The 24,417-nt window shown below is 41.1% G+C and overlaps 1 protein-coding gene across 1 annotated transcript in view; it reads left to right on the forward strand.

Annotated features, from left to right (window-relative positions):
- The window catches only part of LOC127009666 (gonadotropin-releasing hormone receptor-like), a 110,094-nt gene that overhangs the window by 57,523 nt on the left and 28,154 nt on the right, over positions 1-24,417 (forward strand). Inside the window, exon 3 of the mRNA XM_050882944.1 lies at positions 3,690-3,762. The gene's annotated coding sequence lies outside the window, so the exon portion shown is untranslated. The remainder of the gene's footprint in view (positions 1-3,689; positions 3,763-24,417) is intronic.

The following is a 24,417-nucleotide window of genomic DNA, read 5'->3' on the forward strand; positions in this document are numbered from 1 at the left end:
AGTCATCCGTTCACTGAAATCAGAAACGCAGCGACAAATTCTAATACGTCGTTCATTGATTCTTTTCCGTCAAACACAAAACTCAGGGGCAAAAGCGATATCGGCAAAACAGTATGAAGTGCAATAACATCTGTATCCCAGAAACGATTCCAGTGAAGCGTTTCAGCTAACTCTTTCAGGCGTAGCAACTCGCCGTGAAACAAATTTGCTGCACCTAATGCCTTTCCCTAGCACACTATCGTCTCAGTACAAATGAACCCTCTCACGAACTAACCCTCTCAATGCTATAGTGTGTTCCCGTCCGCTGCGATTGGTACAGATTTTGCCTTCACTGGTAGCCTGGTAACATATAGTCCCAGGTTCTCTGCCTCTGTGCTGGATAGTGGAGTGTTTCCCATGTGGTACTGGTATGCTGGATATCCCCTCCCAATGTGCATGACTTTACATATTTCTTCATTGAATTGTAGCAGCCACTTTTTGTTCCATTCCCGTAGCTTGGTGATGTCTTCTTGTAGGAAATCTGCATCCGAGGGGTTAAGTCAGACCCAAGCTGACAACATAAACCTAAGCGTGTTCGTAAGCACAGTGCAGATTAGCAGAAAGTGATTCGTGAAATAAACACAAACAGAAGCCATAGCAGTAGCCAATCAGCACTCAGATTGCAAACACGCTTAGGTTTATGTTGTCAGCTTGGGTCGGACTTAAGTGAACAGACTTTAGTGAGGCAGAAGATGTACCATTTTCCAGTCACCACGCCACCATCACCACTAACAGAGTCACCGTCACCCTCTTTTCCACCACCATCACCGCTTCCCCTTTCTGTGGCTTGATGAAAAGACAGGGTTATACTTACCAGAATCAACTGTAGAGGAGGTTTTAGGTGCTAGAATCACCTTGGAATCGTATATTTAGCTTTCCCTCCCCAGCAGTCCACCAGAACACTTACCACTCTGAAATACAAAAGAAAAATCCTGTATGTTGTGGACAGTTCTATCAGAGACATCATGGTAGAGGAGGTTTTAGGGAGAGGGATTGCTTGTCATGAAACATGTAGCTCTTACCCCTCCAGCATCCACCAGAACACTTACCACTGAAATAAAAGAAAAATCCTGTATGGAGTGGACAGTTTTGAAGTAGAATTTAATATTTTCCCGAGTTCTATTTTAACACGGGCGGCATGTAACAAGTTTACCCGAGCAGGCAGGCTTGACAGGCGGGGGGGTGGAAGGCTGACCATGCAATATCCGAGAACACAGAGAGAATTCAGACCCGGTAACGAACACTATGCGGGTCACAGTGCTCACTTTGAAGGGAACGAAGGGGGTGACGAAGAGGAGTAACGATTCCACAAACTCGGACGGTGTTTGGGTACTTGACAATGTACCGGATGAGGGAGTCTGAATGCTGGCAGCAACGAACGCTGCTGAGTACAGTACCCACTCTGATTGGACAGACTACAAAAAAGGAGGGTACAAGAAACAGTTTTTAGGCTTCCGCGGAGTTGCAAGGCCTATGACTTATTTACGGTGCATTGAATTATATAAACTGAAGGGAGGGGGTCTGAACGCATGCAGTAAAGAACCTGACGCTTATCAATACTCACTTTGGAAAGGGCATACAAAAAAAGTGTATCACTTCTAAGGATTATAAACATATTCGAAAGGGCTGGATGGGGGAGGGTATAGTCCGATGCACTACTACAAATACAATCAATATAGAACTTTTTTTTTATATTCGGCTTCCTCTGGTTTAAAATATATTGGTTATTGAGAAGATAAGCAAAAACACTATTTCTCAAAATGTAGTATCGTTTACGATTTCTTACATCTCGACTTTATTTTCGGGAATAGTGTAGACTGGTCAGTTCATTTTTAACGACAGCATGTGGCGCAGGATAAAACATACAGACAAATCAAAGAACATCCTCTTAAAGTTTCCTTCCACGGATATAGAGTGGACTGGCCCTTGCCGTCTCCGCCTCAGGGGGTGAATGGAGTCATCGCAGCAACAAGCTCAAAGAACGGGAACTCGAGTGAAAACTTTTGACTACGTACAATTTGTCAAAGGCTTCCCGGACTTCACTTTCCAATTAACTTTATCTTTCCACAGAGGTAAGGTCGCGATGAATGTGACACACTGAACTCTTGACCTCATCTAACCTCACCCAGTTGCTTGCACTTTGCAGGTGAATGACGTTACGACCCCATGAGGTGAAATAAAAAGTTCATGAAAATATGCAAATCAAAGCGGGTCGTGAATATTTCAAGCACTTCATCTCCTTGTGCATGTCCTTCCTCTGTTTGTCTGTTTGTCTTTCTGTATCTTATCTACTTATCTATTTATCAGTTTGTGTCTATGCATATATCAATACTCACTCTGGAAAGGGAACACGCGCATAAAAGTTTAATTCTAAGAGTTCCACATACATTTGAGATGGCCGGAGTGTATGTATTCTGTCTCACTGATTCAAATACGATCAAAACAGGATATTTCTTTTTTATGTTCAACTTCCTCAGGTTTGAAATCTCTTGGAAACTGAAGAGAGACATTCTTTTTTTTTAGGAGCAGTGAGTAGCGGGCCGTTTTTTATTACTATTTCCTTTTTGTGTGCCCTTGAGCTGTCTCCTTTGTTATAAAAAAATATATATATAATTACTGAAACGTGTTGTCAGCTTCTTTACTTTCACCTCCGGGCTATACTCTCCACATGGTTGTCTTAATAATTTCAACAATATGAAGTTGATTACTATTTCTACCCTCTGGGCGTACGTACACTGTTTACATGTTAGAGATCTAGAATATTATTGAACACTGAAATTCCTATAATAATATACCATCCACGGTTAGTTAATACGTGAACAGCCCCTTCCCATTTAATTTAGTTGACCTCTCTTTCGGCCACCTCTTTGGATTCTTTTTGGGAGCAGCGAGTAGCGGGTTTTTTTTTATTGTTGTTTCCTTTTTTTGTGCCCGAGCTGTCTCCTTTGTTGTAGAAAATGGTGATAATATAAGCATTAAAAAGCCTTGATCCATAAAATTCTGATACCTGGACTAAATACTGGTAGAAATGCCAGAAAAGATAAGTCAAAACTCTGTAATTCCTAAAATGCATCGTCCACGCTTTCATACATTTCGATACTTTTTACCGGAAGAGTGTGAGCGGCTCCCTTCTTTTCTTTTACCTATTCAAGGACAGTATGTGACGCAGGACAAAACATAAAGGGGAAATCGAAGAACATCCTCCCCGGTAGCGGCGACGGGCCAAATTTGTGGCTTTACCGTGTAGCAGCGACGGGCCAAATTTGTGCCATGAGAAAAATCCCCAAAAATAGATGATACATAATCTGATCACAAATGCTTTGATATATATTATGAAATGGTTTGTGTGAGGGATGATTTTTTTTCTCATTTTTCTCGCTTAGAGGGACCATTAAGAAACATGATCCCCGCAGCTACCGGGTTCTAAAGTTTCCTCATCAGGGGTAGGTATACAGCGGCCTGGCCCTTGCCGCTCTGCTTCAGGGGGTGAATGGAGTCATCGCAACCAAGATTTAAAAACCTTAATTCAGATCTTGATCGCACCAACGAGCTCAAAGAAGTGAAAGTCGAGTGGAAACTTTTCGCTAAATACAATTTGTCAAAGGCTTCCCGGACTACACTTTCCAATTAACTTTTCTCTTTTTCCACAGAGGTGAGGTCACGGTGAATGCGACACACTGAGCTCCTGACCCCAATTAACCTCATCTAGCTCCCACTATGCAGGTGAGCGAAATTACAACACAGTGAGTATAAAGACAAACATATCCTAAAAAGTAATGCAAATCAAAGCGGATCGTTGATTTTTAAAGCACTTCATCTCTTTGTGTCTGTCTGTCTGTCTTTGGTTTTCATTTGTTTATATGTCTATCAGTCTGTGTCTATGCATCTGTCTATCTATCTATCCATCTATCTATATCTATCTATTTATTTATCTATCAATCTATCTAAATAACTCTATCTATCTAACTATATCAATCTAACTATATATTTATCTGTATCTCTATTTATATATCTAACTGTATCTATCAATGTATTTATGAATGGATTTATTTATCTATCTATAGGTCTATTTATCAATCAATCTCTCTGCAGCATATTCCAATCCTGGTATTCGCCCTTCCTTTCTTCTGGGAAAGGAAATCACACATGATTGCAATTTTCTCTTTCGCTCAAAAACCGCTTAGAAGAAGAATACAAATCGTCTTACCATTCATATATGTAGTGTATGTGTGTGTGTGTGTGTGTGTGTGTGTGTGTGTGTGTGTGTGTGTGTGTGTGTGTGTGTGTGTGTGTGTGTGTGTGTGTGTGTGTGTGTGTGTGTGTGTGTGTGTGTGTGTGTGTGTGTGTGTGTGTGTGTGTGTGTGTGTGTGTGTGTGTGTGTGTGTGTGTGTGTGTGTGTGTGTGTGTGTGTGTGTGTGTGTGTGTGTGTGTGTGTGTGTGTGTAAAAACCTTTTCAAAAAGGATAATAACTCTTGGTTTGTAACGTCTGGGCCTCCCTCTTTGCCCTACTTTTCCTTTTGTCTGTCTATCTGTATGCCTGCCTGTCTGTCCGTCTGTCTGACTGTCTGTGCGTATGTCTGTCTATCTCTTGTTTGTGTACTAGCCATCAAATCTAATCGAGGTATAATCTTTTATTATTTTTATTATTATTACGATAAGTTACCAAAGCCTCCCTCCAGAGTGCAGATACAAGTTGAACCACACAAAATACCAAAAGGTACTGGAGAGAAGCAAAGGCAACGAATAGTTAAGAAACTAGCCAGTCATTGCTAAAAGGAGGAAAAATAAAATGACTGTTGCAAAAAGACATTCACACGAGACTTAGATGTAGAAATGTCTGCAGAAAGGACAATTTCATTGGGTAACTGATTTCGTAAATTTGTCAACGACGGAAGAAAACATCGTGAAAATTTGTCGTACAAAAATTCATAGGATTAAAAGCAAGATCGTTTTGACTAAGAGCAAACCTCGTGACCCGGGCAGGAGTAAAAGGATAAGGCAGAGCATTGTGTAAGGGATGCCGATTATTCTTAAAAGATACTTTAAATAAAATGCTAAGGACACCAACTTGACTCCGATGATCAAGATCCAGAACAAGTGCCGGAGAAATATGTTTAATTGAATTGATAGCTCTGTCAAGTAACTTTAAAGGGCAATTGGCAGCAGACATCCAAACAGGAGCACAATACTCAAAGTGGGGCAAAATGAATGCATAAAAAGATTTGATTACAGTTGAGTCACAAGCAAATGTTTTGAAGCACTTACGAAGTAAGCCTGTCTTCTGTGCAGTAGTGGAAGACATGGAACGGATGTGCTTCTCAAATGTCAGTTTAGAATCAAGAGTGACTCCCAACAAACGAATACAAGAAACATCCTTAATCGATTCACCAAAAATATGCAAACAAGGATGAGGTGGATTCAAGGTACGGGATCTACTGATGGTAATGGAATGCGTTTTGTTAGCATTAAGCTTCATGCCCCAAAGTTGACACCAAGCGGTGATCATTGCCAAGTCCCTATTCAGAGATGCAGCAACTTCACCTCTGTTGATAGGAGAGTGAACAGAGGAGCATAGAGTTGTATCATCAGCACATGAAATAAGCTTGTTTTCGAGGTTAATGCCCAAGTCAGAAATAAAAATGTTACAAAATAAAGGTCCAAGAACACTGCCCTGAGGAACACCAGAAACAACAGGCCGAGAAGCAGAGCAGCACCGTCAACAACCACACACTGTGATCGATTAGTTAAAAATTCTTTAAAAATACTGAGAAGACTTCCACCAATACCAAGGAGTTGTAGTTTATAAATTTGAGCCCTATGATTCACAACATCAAAAGCAGAACTAAAATCAATAGCAACAACTCGAGACTCATGCCCACGATCCAAAGAAGACTGCAGGTCATGAGACAGAGTCAAGAGAGCGTCACGTGTTCCCAAGCCCTTACGGAATCCGAGCTGAGAATCAAGTAACTGATTGAATTTATCACAGTGTATGGAAAGCCGTTTAGCCAAAAGCTTCTCAACGATCTTAGAGAGGATAGGAGTAATAGAAATTGGGCGGTACTCTGTAGGAAAAGTTGATGTTGGCCTTGCGCCAACAAGAAGGAAAACTACCAGACTTCAGCAGCAACCTAAATACTATAACAAGTTTTGGTGCCAATAACGAAGCAATTTTCTTATAGAATAGAGGAAAAAACCCCATCTGGGTCCGTCCCACCAAATATATCAAGATCTATAAGGTACTTTTTCAATTCACTGGATCTAGATGCATCTGAGCTAAGTTTTGGAAAGGGGAAACAAGTCAAAGGTAGGGATAATTCATCATCACACTGTTTGTTAATAAAAAAAATATCAGAAAGTAAATTAGCCTTTCTTAAAGGATTAAAGGAGAATGTACCTTCAGACTCGCGTAATTGAGGAATGCTAGAATCGACACCAAACAAAGAATATTTAAGAGAAGCCCACCATTTGTGTGGTTGAATAGTTCCTGCAAGAACCTCCTGTATATGAGAATTATAAGCAGCTTCAGCTGCATTATAGATTCTCTGAGGATCAACTTTAAGAGCAACATAATTATCCCATAGAAACTGGCATCCATTCTGTCTCCATAGGGGATAAGCAGCCTGCTTATCATCACAGGCCCGCTTTCAGTCATCATTAAACCAGGCTTTATCTCTCATACGAGATTTGATTATCTTAGGTGGAACTCTTCTGCGTAAAATATCTAATAGACAAGTATAAAGAGCAGAGACTGGGTTATAGGATCGAAAAATAGTATGCCAATGAATATTATCAATTTCAAAACATTGTCCTAATCGACTCGAGATTTAAGATAGACCTAACGGGAAATGGTGATATCAGGCACAGTGAAGTCTAAACAGATCTAAAATAAATGGCATTATGGTCAGAAGTATCTATTGGAGCAAGGACAGAAGCCACTACAACACCAAAAATGTGAGTTAAAGCCAAATCCAGGCAGTTCTCAGAACTGTGTGTAGGTCCATGAATCAGCTGCTCACAAGCAGACAAATTAGAGAAATCCAGCGCAGCAAGACCATTACTATTGGTTGGAGATATAGAACCTAACCATTCTTGGTGATGTCCATTAATGTCTCCAACAAATATAAAAGACTCTTCGACAACAACTGACTGTATTGAAGCCATAGCAGTTAAAAGGCAATCATACAAGTTATTATTAGCATCTGGATTCCTATATAGGCTGAAAATATAATGATTATTGTATTTGCTAGAGACTTTGACAAGCTGCATCTCATGGCAGTGACATACAAATTTAGTTAAGTGTTGTGCACTGTAACCAGATCTAGTATACAAACCCACGCCGCGAGCACGAGGAAAGGAATCCCGTCTAATAAGAACAGGTTTATTAAAATTAGGAATAACAAGCCCTGAAATATCTCTAATGTTAGACAGAAGAGTTCTTGCGCAGAAAACAATGCCATGGTTGACAGCAGCCATTGTAAGATCCTTCATATTCTTATGAAGCCCACGAATGTTGGAGTAAAGAAAACGGCAAGTTTTCGCAGCCAACAGAATAAATAAAAACAAGTAAAACTCAAAGAAAAATCCCGTCAACAACAACATAGACATGAAAAAAAGTTATATTTCTTATCTCTCTCTTAGTCACGAAGCTCAGAATCAAACTATTATGTGAATTTGGAGAAAGATATCCGAGGCGCATTTCAGAATATCAGTGAATGCAACGCTGCTTTCTTGAACCACTTGTCAAGCTCTCCTGAACAGCGGTGTTGACAGGAGTGAAAAGCCGAGTGCAGAAAGCCTGGTGGTAGGGGTGGTGGTGGTGGTGGGTGGTGTGGAGAGTGATGATGAATAGTGGTGTTAAATGATGGATGTTGTTGGTGGTGATAATGAGCGAGTGTTGGTGATAAATGTGGTGTGTAAAATAGAGGCTAGTGTTGAGAGCCCGTGGGTGGTGGTGGTGGTGATATTGGTGGTAATAGTAGTAGTAGTAGTAGTAGTAGCTATTGTTATTGTTGTTGGTGGTGGTGATAGTGGTGATGGTTGTGTTGGTGGTGGTTTTGGTGTTGGTGTTGGCGTTAAAAGGAAAGGAAGATGTGGTGGTGATGTTTATAGTTATGTTGGAATTAATGGCGTTTGAGATGCATTGATACCAATAAAATAAGGAAGTGATGGTGGTGGCGTTTGAGGTCAGTGATAGTGGTGGTGGTGGTGAAGGGCTCGGAGGTGTCGCTGAGGCTGACGAGGTATTGTGGCCTCGAGACGAGTGTTTATAACTTTGAAGGGGCCAATTAATTGCTTTCCTGAGAACCTGGTACGTGTGGGGGGTGGAGGGAGGGGGGGGTAAAGAAGATATCTGTATAGGCGCTGAATCAAAGCCGTGGACGAAAATTATGCAAGTGGATGAGAATTTGGTTTGAGTGTGTTTGTGTTTGTGTGTGTGTGTGTGTGTGTGTGTGTGTGTGTGTGTGTGTGTGTGTGTGTGTGTGTGTGTGTGTGTGTGTGTGTGTGTGTGTGTGTGTGTGTGTGTGTGTGTGTGTGTGTGTGTGTGTGTGTGTGTGTGTGTGTGTGTGTGTGTGTGTGTGTGTGTGTGTGTTCCATTTCCTCTAATCCCTCTACCATTGTATTATCGTGACCTCACCACCTTCCACTCCCGACACCTCCTGTCTGTCCGTGTCGTTGATCCATCTTCTCTTCTCTGCACTGTGCCTTACCACGCACTGTGTCTTGTTCTCGTGCCACACAGTCGGCTAAGCTGTACTCTGCCTGGATCCATGGCTCAGTCTTTTCCAACAATTTCAATTTCCGTCCACCACTTTTTTATGATTTTTTTAATGCTTTTCCTCGCTTTCCTGTGCTTGGTTTTCTCAGTACACTGCAATATGCAAAACGTTTCACTGCCTCGACTCGTGTGAGTTCAGTCTCCTGAAACGACTGGTCTTTAATCCATTAAATTTTCCTATTGTACTTCTCCATACTTTCCCGCTACCTGCTTTCTTTAAGAACAATGCAATGTTGTATGATGTTCTCTGTCTCAACTGTTAATTAAGTCCCATTGTCCTTTTTGCTAACAAATCGTCGTTCAATTGCAATGTTTTGTTCACCTTTTGTTAGTACTTTCATTTGATTTAAGTTTGCAATACATACAACATAGTTGGTTAAGATGCACTCTTTCATCACTATTGATTCAGTATCTTTGGCTCAGCATGAATAACAAATAAGTAATCTATCGTTAAATTTTCTTTAAATCTCCCCACTCCCTCGCACTGCCTTTTAAGTTTTATTCTCTCTGCTAATCTGTTCTCTGCCTCGGCTCTTAGTGAACCCCGGGTTCCTCTCACCCTTTCTCTCTCCTGCCAATGACTCGCATTCACTTCTCAGAGTAAAACATTTTGTCATTAAATTATTGTCTGTTTTGAGTTTTTTGTTTCAATCCACGTATATGACCACTCAACCTTTGATGGGAAACTCGAATTTTTTTTTAACATTATTCATAATTTTCTCCCCTGTTCCTTCCTATAAATTAACGTGCTCCCAGATCCATTAAGAACTATCCTGTTTATGAGTTAATTATTCAGTCTCTTCGACTTTCCAACCTTTGAGGGATAATCCGGCCAAAAAGTAAAAGATTACATTATTCCTTTCTGCCCTTGCCACGCCCGCCAATTAACCTTCCATCCGAACGTAATACATTCATTACATTTAAACAATCTTTTAAGAAAAGGGTTGTGTTTACAGAATCCATAAAATGAAGGTTGTCTTATCCTTTGGCAACATACTAGAAAAAAAACTGTCGTGCTTTAACAGAATCTCTAATAATAAGGTAATTTCTTATTAAGAACTTGCTTCTGAAAAAGAACTATGCAGGGGGGAGGAAGTGGACGTTACTATACAGCACCACTTGATGTGAAGGACACAATATATCTAATCTATTCAGCGGGTGGAGGAGAGCAGAGGGACACGATACAATAGATGATGAGTAGCAAGTCACAGACAATGATAATATAATGAGTGATTCGTGACGGGCAGCAACAACACAAGTTCCTGATTACTGAACTGTCGATTGACGGAGCAGATAATTAATTAAACTGATTAGTTAATGTGGGAGGACGGAGATTGGCGGAGCGACTGTAGTGACTTGATCTCGTATTCAGGAACTTAGGAATCACAACCTCGTTTGAATAATGCTTATTGAAATTCTAAAACAATGTAAAAAACACGTACTCAAGCGTCTTCACTTGTGTTTTATGCAAGTGAGCATTCAACGACTCTCTTTATTACTGGACTAATGCTGTACAAGAAGGAATCATATAGTTATAACCCTCAGGCTGTACTGGTCTCTCATAATAAGTTATATCTAAGTACATGTTTGGCTTTACTATTTTCATAAACTATTGTTGCTTTAACTACTATCAGTTAGACAGGCGATTTTTATCTCATTTCTCTATATTTCCCTTTTCACCTTTATCATTTAATTCTTCCCTGCGTCTTAGGGGTGTCGAGGTTACTGATTACAGGTTTGACACAGATGAGTTTGAAACAAAAGTCAACGCTCTCTTGTTAACTTATTAGGTATTTTCTGGTCACCTTTTTTCTTCATTCTTCCTCTTACTTTACTGCCACTATCGTTTATTATTCAGTCCATCATCAAATCCATGTCTGCTCATCGAGGGGACTTTGTTTGGGTCCATATTTGATTTATTTTTCCTTTATAACCTTTCATGGAACCCAATAACAACAACAACAATAACAACAATAATAATAACAATAATGATGATAATAATAACTATATATAATTTGTATTCTTAGGCTCCACCTGTTGCACTGCGCTAAAGAACATACCTCACCAAATACAGAAACCATCCAACACATTTCCACTCGCCCCATTCCTCCTCCTTAGGTCTGGTTCTTGAAAAACTAATGACCCCAATCCATTTTCCTTTCCCTCTGCGTAGCAAGAGAGAGTACCCGTCCCAACACAAGGTAAGGGACAGAAATCATCGCAATTCTGTTTCCTTCGGTCTTCAATCCCATTAATCCTTTGCTCTTTGACTTGATCGACTTACTGAGAAAAGTCTTAAAGGTTCGATCTTCTTAGGGGGAGAGTTTTGAAGGAGGTTTATACATTTATGTTTCCCATTTTCTTTACTCAGTGCTACTTTTCAGCGGCTAAACTTAAAGATCAGATTTATGAGTTTCTAATGTCAGTCTGTCTGTTTGTCTCTCTGCCTGTCTGTCAATGAGGTATATTCATTCTTAGCAGGGGTCACCAGCAATAGGGTCACAGGGCCCACGAAGCTTGAGCTATTCTTTAAATTATCGTAAATTACCTGTGTTTCTCTGGGACTTGCAACAATTACACTTCAAAATAATAAGTGACACTATTGTCAATAAAATGTAGATGACCATTCTTGCTGTTTTATTGATTAGTAAACGAGAGAAAATATAAATGCTGTCCGGCAGCCTCTCCTCATCCAAAATCGTTCTTACATGAAGCTCTGCGAAATCAAGCAGAAATGAACCTTTAAAAAAATATTATTTACATTATATTATATGCTGAGTACCTGCTTTGGGTGCATCAGTGTCGCCTTCGGCTAAATTTATCAAAAACATTTGGGCGTCAGGCATGTCGGCAGAAAGCGAGCCTCCTTTGTTTTCTGTCCGTGTGCGACAATTGCTTCCGTCCAATAATGATTCCCTCCACTCACGACTCCTGGCTTTATACACCATCACCTTTGACCTGCCCACGCTCCTGGTAGTGGGAGACGTCCACCCAAGGTCTTGGTTCATCCCACACAACATCCAGCAGTCAGCTGAGGACGGAGTATAATATGCTGGGGGCGGAAGCCGGTGACCTCACTGAGCCACAAAGATCTGCCTTTCTATTGTTGTGAAGGAGAAGGTTCTCGACATGCCTGACGCCCTAATGTTGTTGATAAATTTCGCCGAAGGCGACACTGATGCACCCAAAGCAGGTACTCAGCATATAATGTAATGTATTTTTTTTTATTTTTAAATTTCATTTCTGCTTGATTTCGCATGGCTTTCATAGAACAACGATTTTGGATGAGGAGAGGCTGCCGGACGGCATTTATATATTTTTCGTTTACCAATAAATAAAACAACGAGAATGATCAGCTACATTTTTACTATCAATAGTGTCACTTATTGTATTGGTGTAATTGTTACAAGCCCCAGAGAAACACAGGTAATTTACGATAATTGAAAGAATAGCTCAAGCTTCGTGGGCCCTGTGACCCTATACCCGCTAGTAGGCAACTCTGGAATATACCTCATATGCATGTATGAATAAATGCGTGCATCTATTTCTATCTATAAATCCCGGAAGATATCTATTTCGCTATCTATCTTAACATTCAATAGCTCTGGCACTCATTTCTGTTAAATGTATTCGAACACTTTCAAAACACAAACAAAGAGAGAAAAGTATAAATGTGCTTCTATTGCTGTTTAGCTGAAAAGTTTCGTTCATTAAACTTTTACACTGTTCAACTTTCCCGCTGTTAACGGCACTCACGTCATAAAAGTTTTGCCGAGTAGTTTTCGTCTTTCTTCTCTTATTCATGACTATTATCTCCTTGTTCTTGCTCCTCTGCATCATCATTATCCTTCTCTTGTTCGTCTCTTTCCATTTTTTTCTTCCTCCTCTAGTGGAGGAGGAGGAGGAGGAGGAGGAACTGGATGATGATGATGATGATGATGATGATGATGATGATGATGATGATGATGATGATGATGATGATGATTATGATGATGATGATGATGATGATGATGATTATGATGATGATGATGATGGTGATGATTATGATGGTGATGATGATGATGATGATGATGGTGATGATGATGATGATGATGATGATGATGATATGATGATTATGATGATGATGATGATGGTGATGATTATGATGATGATGGTGATGATTATGATGATGATGATGATGATGATTATGATGATGATGATGATGATGATGATGATGATGATGATGATGATGATGATGATGATGATGATGATGATGATGATGATGATGATGATGATGATGATGATGATTATGATGATGATGATGATGATGATGATGATGATGATGATGATGAGGAGGAGGAGGAGGAGGAGGAGGAGGAGGAGGAGGAGGAGGAGGGGGCGGAGAAGGAGGAAGAACTGGATGATGATGATGATGATGATGAGGAGGAGGAGGAGGAAAATGAAGGGGCGGATGAGGAGGCGGCGGCGTAGAAGGAGGAAGAACCGAATGATGATGATGATGATGGAGGAGGAGGAGAATGGCAGTGGATTCCCGTCGTTGCAAAGGTCGGAGTGAGTGCGTGCAGGAACCCATGAAACAGACTCAGAGCGTGGCCAAGGCCGGGCCCTCAGAGTCACGTAATGATGATGCATGCTGGTAATAAGCTTGTTTTCTAACTCTCTCTCTCTCTCTCTCTCTCTCTCTCTCTCTCTCTCTCTCTCTCTCTCTCTCTCTCTCTCTCTCTCTCTCTCTCTCTCTCTCTCTCTCACACACACACACACACACACACACACACACACACACACACACTCTCTCTCTCTCTCTTTCTTTCTGTTATACGCGTGGAATGTTATTCATATCATAAATAAGTGTCACAATTCCCGAGCCAGCACTGAAAACAATATATATGTTTATACATTTTCTGGTTCAGGGTTCAAAGGCGGCGCTGCTGTTGAGCCGGAGCTGGAATTCCTCCAACTATGCTCCGCGGCTGGTGGTGGAGAGGAGAGCCGAGGTATATCAAAAGGACTCATTGTAGTATTCGGAAGTGGAATACAGTGTTACTTCTGTATTGTAGCCTACACGTGCTTTAAATCGTGGGATATAGTTTTAGTCGCCTCACCATCACCAAACATCTTGCTGGTGTCCTAGCTGTCTACGGATCTCTTCACGTTATAACGCCCAGGATAAAAATGTTGGTATGCCTGAGTCATATTTATGGGTAACCGCTGTGTCCCGGGAAAACTATTAAAATTTACTAAAATAGTGAAGCGCGTTACATTGTATATATTTTTTTTATTTATTTGACGACATATCCTGACGTAACAGTCTATATTCCACAAGGACGAGTCGCCACCCGCGGCCACCCAGAGAACTTTCCCGTCGTGTTGGTTTTGCTTTAGTAACGATTCTTTGCAGCCTCGTTTTGGTGAAAAGTCTAACGACATAGCCCGTGGTGATAACAGATTATACTTATCCCTGGCATGTATCATAAGTTATGAACTTATTATAGATTTTGAGCGAGATAACATCAGAAATCGATTTCGCCTTCTTTTTTTCGGTATCGGAAAATACTTACTGCCTAGTATCGGAAATGTATAATCTAGTGACGAAAGTTGTTGTTATACTGGAGTTATGCTAATTCCTTAACATATTAAAGAGTGTGATTATTTTATGCCGAAACATACAGAAATAAGACTGTCCAAAAACCGCTGAAAAAATGGACCAAGGGCTATACGACGTTGTTGTTACTTGGTTCGCTGGGGATGTATCCCAGGGAAGGGGGGGCAGCCCATTCTTCAATCCCCCCAGCCCCCAATGGCAGTTCATTCCCTGTATGGGAGGCCGGTGCGTGTACGGTTAACGGGAAGCACGCCAGTCCTACCAACAGTTGTCTTGCAGCGGTTTCAGCAACAATGCCTAGGAAAAATGAGCCACTTTAACAATAGTAATGACACAAGAAAGCAGGATAATTTTTCTTTGTGTCTTTATCGAATACCATCTTCGAGTCGCGAATGGATGCCACGAGCGTTCATGTTGCTAGTGGGCGCAGCGCGAAAACCCTCTGTTGGTGGTCGAGTGAACTGATATGGAGTGATTTTCATTTAATTTGCTTGAAAACTATTAGAAATGCCTATTCTAAATGTCCATTTTAATGTCTCATGATGTACACAATTTTACAGAAGCTTACATATTTTACATTGTTTTCCATCACGAGTAACAGTATGAAGAGGCCTCGGTGAAAAAAAATCTGCTGTTTGATGAAGTCTTTGTGATAAGCGATCTGCTGCCGCCCCAACACTGACATGAGTGAGATACACCCGGGCGTGTGGAGGGAGGAGGCAGCAGCGGAACATGTGTCCTCCGCCCAACACGTCTTGTTCGGGAAGATTAATACTGACGACTGTCTTATATTCTGGTAATGATGTCTGACTGGACAAGCAAAATTATGCATTCTGATTCCTGGAATATGAACTAATTGATTTACTGGTCCTTTCAGCCGCAACTCCATGAAACGGATGATTTCTTCTATTGTAACTACACTTTTAAAATGTAATAAGCCTCTTTGCATAAATGCCGTAGTAAGGAAAACTAATAACTAGTGAAATAAGTCAGCGAGGAACGACATGCTCAAAAATCTACACAAGCATCTTTTCTGTCTGCCACGGAGGAGGGGACGCAGTGACACCGTTCCGCCGCCCCAGCTACTCCCGGACGGATGATTTTGACATTGAAAGACGAAATATTGCATCATCGAACAGCGAGAGTCAACAAGCTTGCGTGATCTTTAAGCAAACTTGGCGTGATTAGGAAGTTTGCAAGTAAATCCATGTCAACATTCAACCGACGTTTACTTCACGACTTTTGAGACCTGGAAGTAACACCAAACTTTCCAACTTGATTTAGGACTCGCAGGCGCAGAGACTTGAGAGGAAAATGCAACAAGAGAACCAGCGCTGATGAAGGAGCGGAAAACCCTATTTGCAAGGAGGAAGAGAGATTACACATGCAAGGAAGACAGTTGATTGGTGATTGCTCGGAATACTGGATTTTTAATAGAGGAGGAGGAGGAGGAGGAGGAGCTAAAGGAGAATAATAATAAAGGAGAAAGAGGAAAAAGAGGCAGAAAATTAGGAAGAGGAGGAAAAGAAGAAAAAATATTGAAAAGAGAAAAGGAAAAGGAAAAAAGAGGAAGAGGAAAAAATAGAAAAAAGAAAAAGAAAAGAAACAAGAACGAATGAAGAAGCATACAAGTAGGTGGAAAAGAAGGAGAAATAGCAGAGACGACGAGAAACATTCAATACCCAAACAGCAGCGACAGGCAAAGGTCAAGTGGAACATCCAGGTGGTAGGAGGGATGCACCTGACAAGCCCTCGCTGACTGGTGGAGAGTTAAGCCACTGAGACAGGTTAAGAGAAAGAAACCTGGCAGTTGAAAGGGAGGTTGCAAAATCAGGTGAGCTAGTCAGTCGGAATTCTTTTGATGGTTAAGCACTATTGAAGGGAGGCGATAATGATAAGTGTGTGTGTGTGTGTGTGTGTGTGTGTGTGTGTGTGTGTGTGTGTGTGTGTGTGTGTGTGTGTGTGTGTGTGTGTGTGTGTGTTTGCATAGTCTGTTCTTGAAAGGGTGCATACTCCTCTTAAGGTTTCATCCGGGCCGCCTTTTCTACCTATCTCTTTTTTTTTCTCCCATTCTCTCTCTTCCTTCCTCTCGGTATTACTTTCTCCCTTCCTTCCATTCCTTCATTTTATTTTCCTTCCTCATGTCATTGCTTTGTTTTTTTCTTCTTTCATTCTCTTTCTTCTCCCTCCCTGTCTTCCTGTCACCCTTCCTTTGCCTTTCCTTTCTTTCTTCCGTTCTTCACAACTTCCTTTTCCGTTTCTTCTCCCATCCTGTTCTTATATTTTCTATACATTCCTTGCTTCCTCTCTTTATTTCGCCTTCCCTTTCTTCCCATCTCCTTCCGTTTCTTCGCCCTGACTGCTTTCATCTTTCCTGTTAGTCCCTCCCTCCCTCCCGTCCTTTCTTCCTCCCTTTTTGAATGTATCGTTTGTCCCTTCCGCCGGGTTCCATTCTTCTCTGTTTACTCTTGTTCACCCTCAACAACACACCACCCTTCGCCTCTTTCTGTCCCTGCCCTTTCAGCCCGCCCTTCACCTTGCCTGAATATCCGCTGAATACCTCCTTTATGAATATGTTTTCCGCCTCTCCTGTTCTCCTGTTTTGCATTCATCGCCTCCTTTATTGCCGTCTTCTTGCGTGTGACCTTTGGCTTTTCGTTTGGGTGTTTTGTTTTCTCGTTTTCTTTCTCATTCCTAATCTTCCTCTCGTTAATTTCTTTTTCTGCTCTGAATTGCTCACTTTACTTGCCACTGTTTGAACGGACACACACACACACACACACACACACACACACACACACACACACATGCAGCCATCCATAATACATACGTAGATATATAGACATACATTCATACATAACATACATACTCTCTCTCTCTCTCTCTCTCTCTCTCTCTCTCTCTCTCTCTCTCTCTCTCTCTCTCTCTCTCTCTCTCTCTCTCTCTCTCTCTCTCTCTCTCTCTCTCTCAGGTGTCTCCCTCCAACAGGCTCTTCATGCAACACTCGTCATGGCGCCGTAAGCTCATCTTTCGTGCCTCACTCTTGTGTTCAATCTCATTACTCAAGTGTTTTTTGGCGTCATTATGCAGCCCGAGTTTTCTTTAATGTTTCACTTTCTCCTTCCTGGTCGTAACGGCTCCAGGTAATATCACATACATACACTTGTCCTGCAATACTTTCACTAACTACAGATTGTCAAGTATTGTTTTAAGCTATTCTATATTTTTGTTGGTAATTCGACTGAGAGGTAAATTGAATGTTCCGTTTACCGTTTACAGTTGAGGTTTCAGGCCATGCTCCGCTGACACTCTAGCGCTCCGCAGGGCCGCCAACCATATAATAATGATGTTAGCACCGAAAATTACCCGTATAAATGTATGAATGTATAATCCCCTTAACGGACACAGACATAAGTATGAGCATAAATGGAAAATATATATATAGAGAATAATATATAGGTAGATATACAAGCAGAAATGATAGATCAGTAGAGAGAGATAAGTAGACAGATAGATCGATTGGTAGATACATAGATAAATAGATAAATAAATAAAAATATACTGATAAATAAAATGATTGACTGATGGATATCGGTTAACAATTTTTATTCAAGGTATTTAAGGTAAACACGATCAAAACGCCCACTGAGTAATACCCGAAGTAATTACTCGCCCAGGAACACTAACACGATAAATAGAAACCCTCCCTCAACAAAGCCTCACAGCGATGTAGAATTTTTTGTGGTGCTTCGTTAATTGAAAAGACTTTGAATTTTTGCCTCTCACTCGAGGGCGAAAAACTATTTGGAAACAGTGCAGACAAAACCGTCGGCTCGGGAAGGTAGACAATGGTGCCTTTCCCTTTACGCAACAATGCCTTTCCCTGACAGGTATACAGAGAGAGAGAGAGAGAGAGAGAGAGAGAGAGAGAGAGAGAGAGAGAGAGAGAGAGAGAGAGAGAGAGAGAGAGAGAGAGAGAGAGAGAGAGAGAGAGAGAGAGAGAGAGAGAGAGAGAAAAACCCCGGTCATCACACGCATTGGTACGAGCATCTAGTGCCTGACATTAGCAAGTTAGCCTCATTCTCACCTTAACGAAATCCTCACTTCGTTGCCTTTACGGACTTACCCAGCGTTTAACCGTCCTCCCAATCAACCCGACTGTCCCGAGGCTGTGTGGGATGGTTCAGAAAGTGACGTTGGTGGTGCGGTGGTAGGCAGGGGTGGCGAGGGTGTGTCTGGGGGGGTGGGGGGGGGCGGGGGACAGAAATATATCTTGCTTTTCACTCCCTGTTATCCAGTATTTGATCTCGGCCCACCAGCCACTTCGTCCTGTTAGTAAGGGGGGATGGGTTATGTCGGTGATCCAGTGGGTAGTGGTAGAGGAGGAAGGTAACAAGGGCATGTGTGTGTGTGTGAGGGGGGCGGGGGAAGTATGAGGCAGCAGAACTGACAGATCTCTTGCCTCCCACTCCCTGGTATTTGATCTCCGCCCACCACTCACTTCGTCCTGTTTGTGTAGTGGTTGAGGAGAGGGCAGAGAGGGAGAGGTCCGTGTCCGCTGGTAGAAGGGATGGGAGAGGGGGGAGAAAGCAGTAGGTGTGCGTGGGCAGTATCATCACCGTTAAGACTGGGTTTAGCAGCGGGCCCGATTACATTAGCCGACGTTGGCCGCGGCTGCACACTCAAAACACCCACGCATGCACACACACGCCGTCGAGCCACAAACACACACACACACACACACACACACACACACACACACACACACACACACACACACACACACACACACACACACACAAACAGTACAGGTAAACTAGCAATTATAATATCAGTGAGTTAAACAATTATAACGTTTCTCAGCCAGTTTGTTCCTCTTTGCCAGTCTTTCTGTTTGTCTGGGTGTCTTTCTCTTTGTCTATCTGTCTAACTTTCGCACACATGCACAAACACATACCCACTAGCACACATACACTACTAATGGCCACTTGGTCCAAAGAAAAACATTAATGACTTTCCATCCCTTTAACAAACATTGGTTACATAGTCCCGTCACAATAAAGTAGAACTCCAAGTGCAGTACTCCATTATTATATCTGTTGAGGCTTCAGAACACGAGTATACCCTTAAAAACAAGTCACCCCTCGTAACTTATTGTCAGCATATACCCGTGACGAAAAGAAAACGAGGGTGGAGGGACAGGAAAGTCAGGAATGTAGATGAAGGCGACCGCTGAGCAATTTCTGTCAGTTAGAGAACTCATTTGTAACCTGATACCCAATTTATCACCTGTACATATCCCACCCAATAACTGTTTTTTCTCTCACTCTCTCATTCCTCACTGTTATTCTTCACCTCAACACCTCTCCCTCCTCTCAGATACCACCCCTCCCTCTGCCACACAGCACCTCTCCCTTCCTCCCACATATCCCAACTCCCTCGGCTAAACGTACAGCACCTGCCCCTTCCACGCTGATGAATAACAATAAGATTCAACGACTCTAAATTGACATATCTAGGGTGTGTTACTGGTGGTGGTGTTGGTGTTTGTGGTGGTAATGTTGTAAGGCTGGAGAGATAGATAGATAGATAGATAGATAGATAGATATAGATAGACAGATAGATAGATTGAAATAGGCATAGAAGGAGGAGGGGGAGGAGGAATGGATGAATATTTGGGAGTAGAAAAGTTTGGGAAATACGAGTAGAGGAAAAGGATGAATGTGGATCTGAAATGAATTAACTAAGTGGTGAGCCCCGTCTCTCTCTCTCTCTCTCTCTCTCTCTCTCTCTCTCTCTCTCTCTCTCTCTCTCTCTCTCTCTCTCTCTCTCTCTCTCTCTCTCTCTCTCTCTCTAACACACACACACACACACACACACACACACACACACACACACACACACACATAAATCGATTAAAATGAGCACGAGTTTGCTAATATCGGGAGTGTAATTGCTGGCGATTGCGAGTCCAGCTCTTGATCAGGCCATGATGAATTACACACACACACACACACACACACACACACACACACACACACACACACACACACACACACACACACACACACACACACACACACACACACACACACACACACACACACACACACACACACACACACACAAGCGCGCGCGCCTTAGACAGCATTTGGCTTATTAAATGGGGATAAAGTATGTATATAAAAAAATGGAGCACGATAGTTGTCGCTACATTTTGCGAGGAAACAATGCCAACTGTACGGGAAAGGCGCTGCTGTTCTGCCTTTGTTCTGATGACCGATTGATGTTTTACGTTTTGTGATATTCCAGAAATATCGCGTAATTTTGAAGGAAAATGGTTGAATGATTTAAAGATGAAAAGGAGGGAAAATATTTTATTATTGAATAGATGATATGACATTAATTGAAAGTAATTGAATAGATGATTTGACAAATGGAAAATAGTTCCAAGTAAAATAATTAGTAATGAATAATTAACGTTGCTTAATAAGAAACGTCCCAAAAATATTAAAGGCGAAATAAAAATAACTAAAAATGCCAGAGAAAAAAGAGTTTACAGAGGAAGGGGAAGCAGAGCGAGAGCTTGTTAGCGGGGAGGCGGTGCGCGCCGTGCCCAGCCCACACCCGCCCAATTACAGTCCCCGACCCAGCACACCAGACTTCCTCTTTTCAAAGCTCCTCCCTCATATCACACAGATGAGAGGGCAAAGGGGGGAATAAAGCGACGGCCACTCACACAATAAAATGAACAGAATAAATTTGAGTGCTTAAATATGTTTAAAAAAAGCGTTATTAGTTTCACAATACTAACACAGGTACACACAGGCAACACACGATAACACCCACCTGCGATACATTTCCTCAGATTACCTTCTAATGCACACACACACACACACACACACACACACACACACACACACACACACACACACACACACCACAGACACACAGACACAGAAAAAACACCCTCACAACTTTCTTCTTTCAGGAAATCAACGTCACGAGCAAACAAAACGAGCCGCTTTCTCTTGAGACTGAGTGGCTAACTTTCGCCTGGCCCGCCTTGTAACTTGCCCGACGCGGCTACGATAAGTGTAATGCCACAATCCATCCCTGTGACCCGGACGAAATAAGGGCTCGGTGTGTGGCAGCATCATTTACGTTTCTTTTGTTTGCAAGCTCTTCCACGTGAGAAAATAAATGGAGCCGCTGTGTTGATTTTTTTCTGTGAGTTTTGGTTAGCTTCAAGGAAGGAGTATCAACATCTCTCTAATAAGATCTGATTCTCCCCTTCGGCTAATCCCAATGTCCTCTTTGCAGAAAAAAAAATCTATACCGTTTCTTTTTTTGCCTTCAGCCCTGAGCCCTTATCTAGAAAAAAAACCCAATCATATCAAGTCGGGGATGAAAGATAATTGTAATCTTTTTTCCTTGTGGCCGAAAATAGACCAGGCCAATAATATTTTGACGGGCAGTGACAACGAAAAGCTTCTCGGTGCGTTTTCATATTTTTCTCGTTCTCTTATCCAGCTTTATTTTTGTATCAAGATTTTCCATAGCTGACATGACCGTGTGTGTGTATGTGTGTGCGTGTGTGTGTGTGTGGTGGTGGTGGTGGGTGGGGGGGGGGTTCCTCTGCCTAACAATATTATTTCTTCAATTGATAATATTGTTTATTTTGTATATTGTTTCCGTTCAAGTCTTTCCAAGTTTTTACGGTTTTTTTCTGAGAGAGAGAGAGAGAGAGAGAGAGAGAGAGAGAGAGAGAGAGAGAGAGAGAGAGAGAGAGAGAGAGAGAGAGAGAGAGAGAGAGAGAGAGAGAGAGAGGGGAGGGGACGAAAAAGGAAAGGGAGAAAAAGATAAAACAATCGCATAAACAAAAAAGAAATCATAGGAAACAAAGTATAAAGGAGTATCAATAAGCATTTAAGATAAAATTTAAAAGAGATGCGATATTAATAAATGAAGAAATGCATAAGGGAATTAAGTAAGCAGGGAAGGAAGGGAAGAAAAGAAGGAAGGAAGGAGAAAAGGAAGGAAAGGAGGAGAAAAGGAAGGAAGGAAGGAAAGGAGGAAGGATGGAAGGAAAATAGGAAAGAAGGGAGGGAGGGAGGGAGGGAAGGAGGGGGGGAGGGAGGGAGGAAGGAAGGAAGGAAGGAGAGAAAGGAGGGAAGAAAGGAGGGAAGGAAGGAAGGAAATAAGGAAGAAAGGAATGAAAAAGGAAGAAAGGAATGAAAAAGGAAGAATGAAATGAAGGAAGAAATGAAATAAGGAAGGAAGGAAGGAAGGAAGGGAAGAAAGGAGGGAAGGAAAGAAGGAAGGAAGAAAGGAAATAAGGAAGGAAGGAAGGAAGGGAAGAATGGAATGAATGAGTGAAGGAAGGAATGAAGGAAAGAAAGAAGGGAAGGAAAAAAAAAGGAGGGCAGGAAGGAAAACAGTAAGAAATATGGATGAATGGAACGGTGGAGGTCGATGCAACGTGCAGTTTAGGAAAAAAATCGTTGCAGTGAATATCAGTTAACCGAACCAACAATTACTTCAGTATATTTTTTTCCATTTCATGTTCGTGATTCCATTCGTGGCCTTTTTTTTTTTCCTTGGTTAGGTCAACAACATCAACTTCCACATCCTTATATTTTTCTTATTTCTTGCGTCATCATTTTTTTTTTCTTCTGGGTTTATTTTTTCAGTCTGAGTGTATCTACAACTTTTACTCCCGATGCTTAATTGCGTTGATATCACTTTATTTATTTATTTATTTATTATTTATTTATTATTTATTTATTTATTTATTTATATTTGCGTTGATATCAATTTATTTATTTATTTATTTATTTATTTATTATTTATTTATTTATTTATTTATTTATTTATTTGCGTTGATATCAATTTATTTATTTATTTATTTATTTATTTATTATTTATTTATTTATTTATTTATTTATTTATTTATTTATATTTGCGTTGATATCAATTTATTTATTTATTTATTTATTTATTTATTTGCGTTGATATCAATTTATTTTTACCTCTTCCGGTGTAAAGTTATCACCATTCCCTTTCACATTCTTCAACATTTCACTCTTGTTGCCTAGTTCATGATTTAGCTTTAGCTTTCCAGTCTCAGTTAATTTACGATACCTACTTCGGGTTCTTAATGGCAAGCGTAAGGCCTCATTTCTTGTTACGTTGGCCTAACATCATTATCATTTCCCTTTTCTTTTTCTTTCGTTTTATCTTCTTTGTGTTTTCTTCTTCTTCACCGTTCTGATATACCATCTAAAAAACTTTACATGCCTCTTTCTCCGATTAATTTTCCCTACATCTTATATTTGAGCCCTCCCACCTTTTCTGCACTATCTGGCAAAACCAAAATCTTGATCCACGAACAGAAAATCATCCCTTTCTAATACATCGCAACAAGAGATTTTCATATATTTTTTCTTCATTTCTTCAACATTACATCCATCTTGATCTGGACGACATTCTATTTTCCTTTTGCCTGGCTCCTGATTCTTCACTTATTCTACTTATTCTTATTGCGCTGGGGAAGGAACGGAAAACCCAATACTAAAAAAACATAATATTAATCTATCTCTGCCTGGCGATTCCCGCATCATTTGTTTCCTTCACGTTTACTCAGCTCTTCCACCTTTTCTCACTAGCCAACAAAACCCATATCTCAGAGGAAAAGATGAAAACTACACCTTATAAACCTTTACGCTCATCCTTCTTTAACTGTCTTTCTCTCCATATTTTGCTAACCCGCCATTTGTTCCTTCTAAATTTTCCTTGTTGCATTACCTGTTCCTCTTTTTACATTACATTTAGTCTCTAACCCAAATCTTCGGCCTCTTCGTTTTTTCTTCCTATTTTCTACTCTTTCTCTCTCCCATGACTTGTTTCACCTCTTCTCTCTCATTCCCTCCGATTCTTCCCCTCTACACGTGTCTACACCTCATCCTACACCTCTACATCTCCGTACCACCACATA

Source organism: Eriocheir sinensis, chromosome 41 (genome assembly GCF_024679095.1).
Source record: "Eriocheir sinensis breed Jianghai 21 chromosome 41, ASM2467909v1, whole genome shotgun sequence".
In the NCBI taxonomy this organism is placed as follows: Eukaryota; Metazoa; Arthropoda; class Malacostraca; order Decapoda; family Varunidae; genus Eriocheir; species Eriocheir sinensis.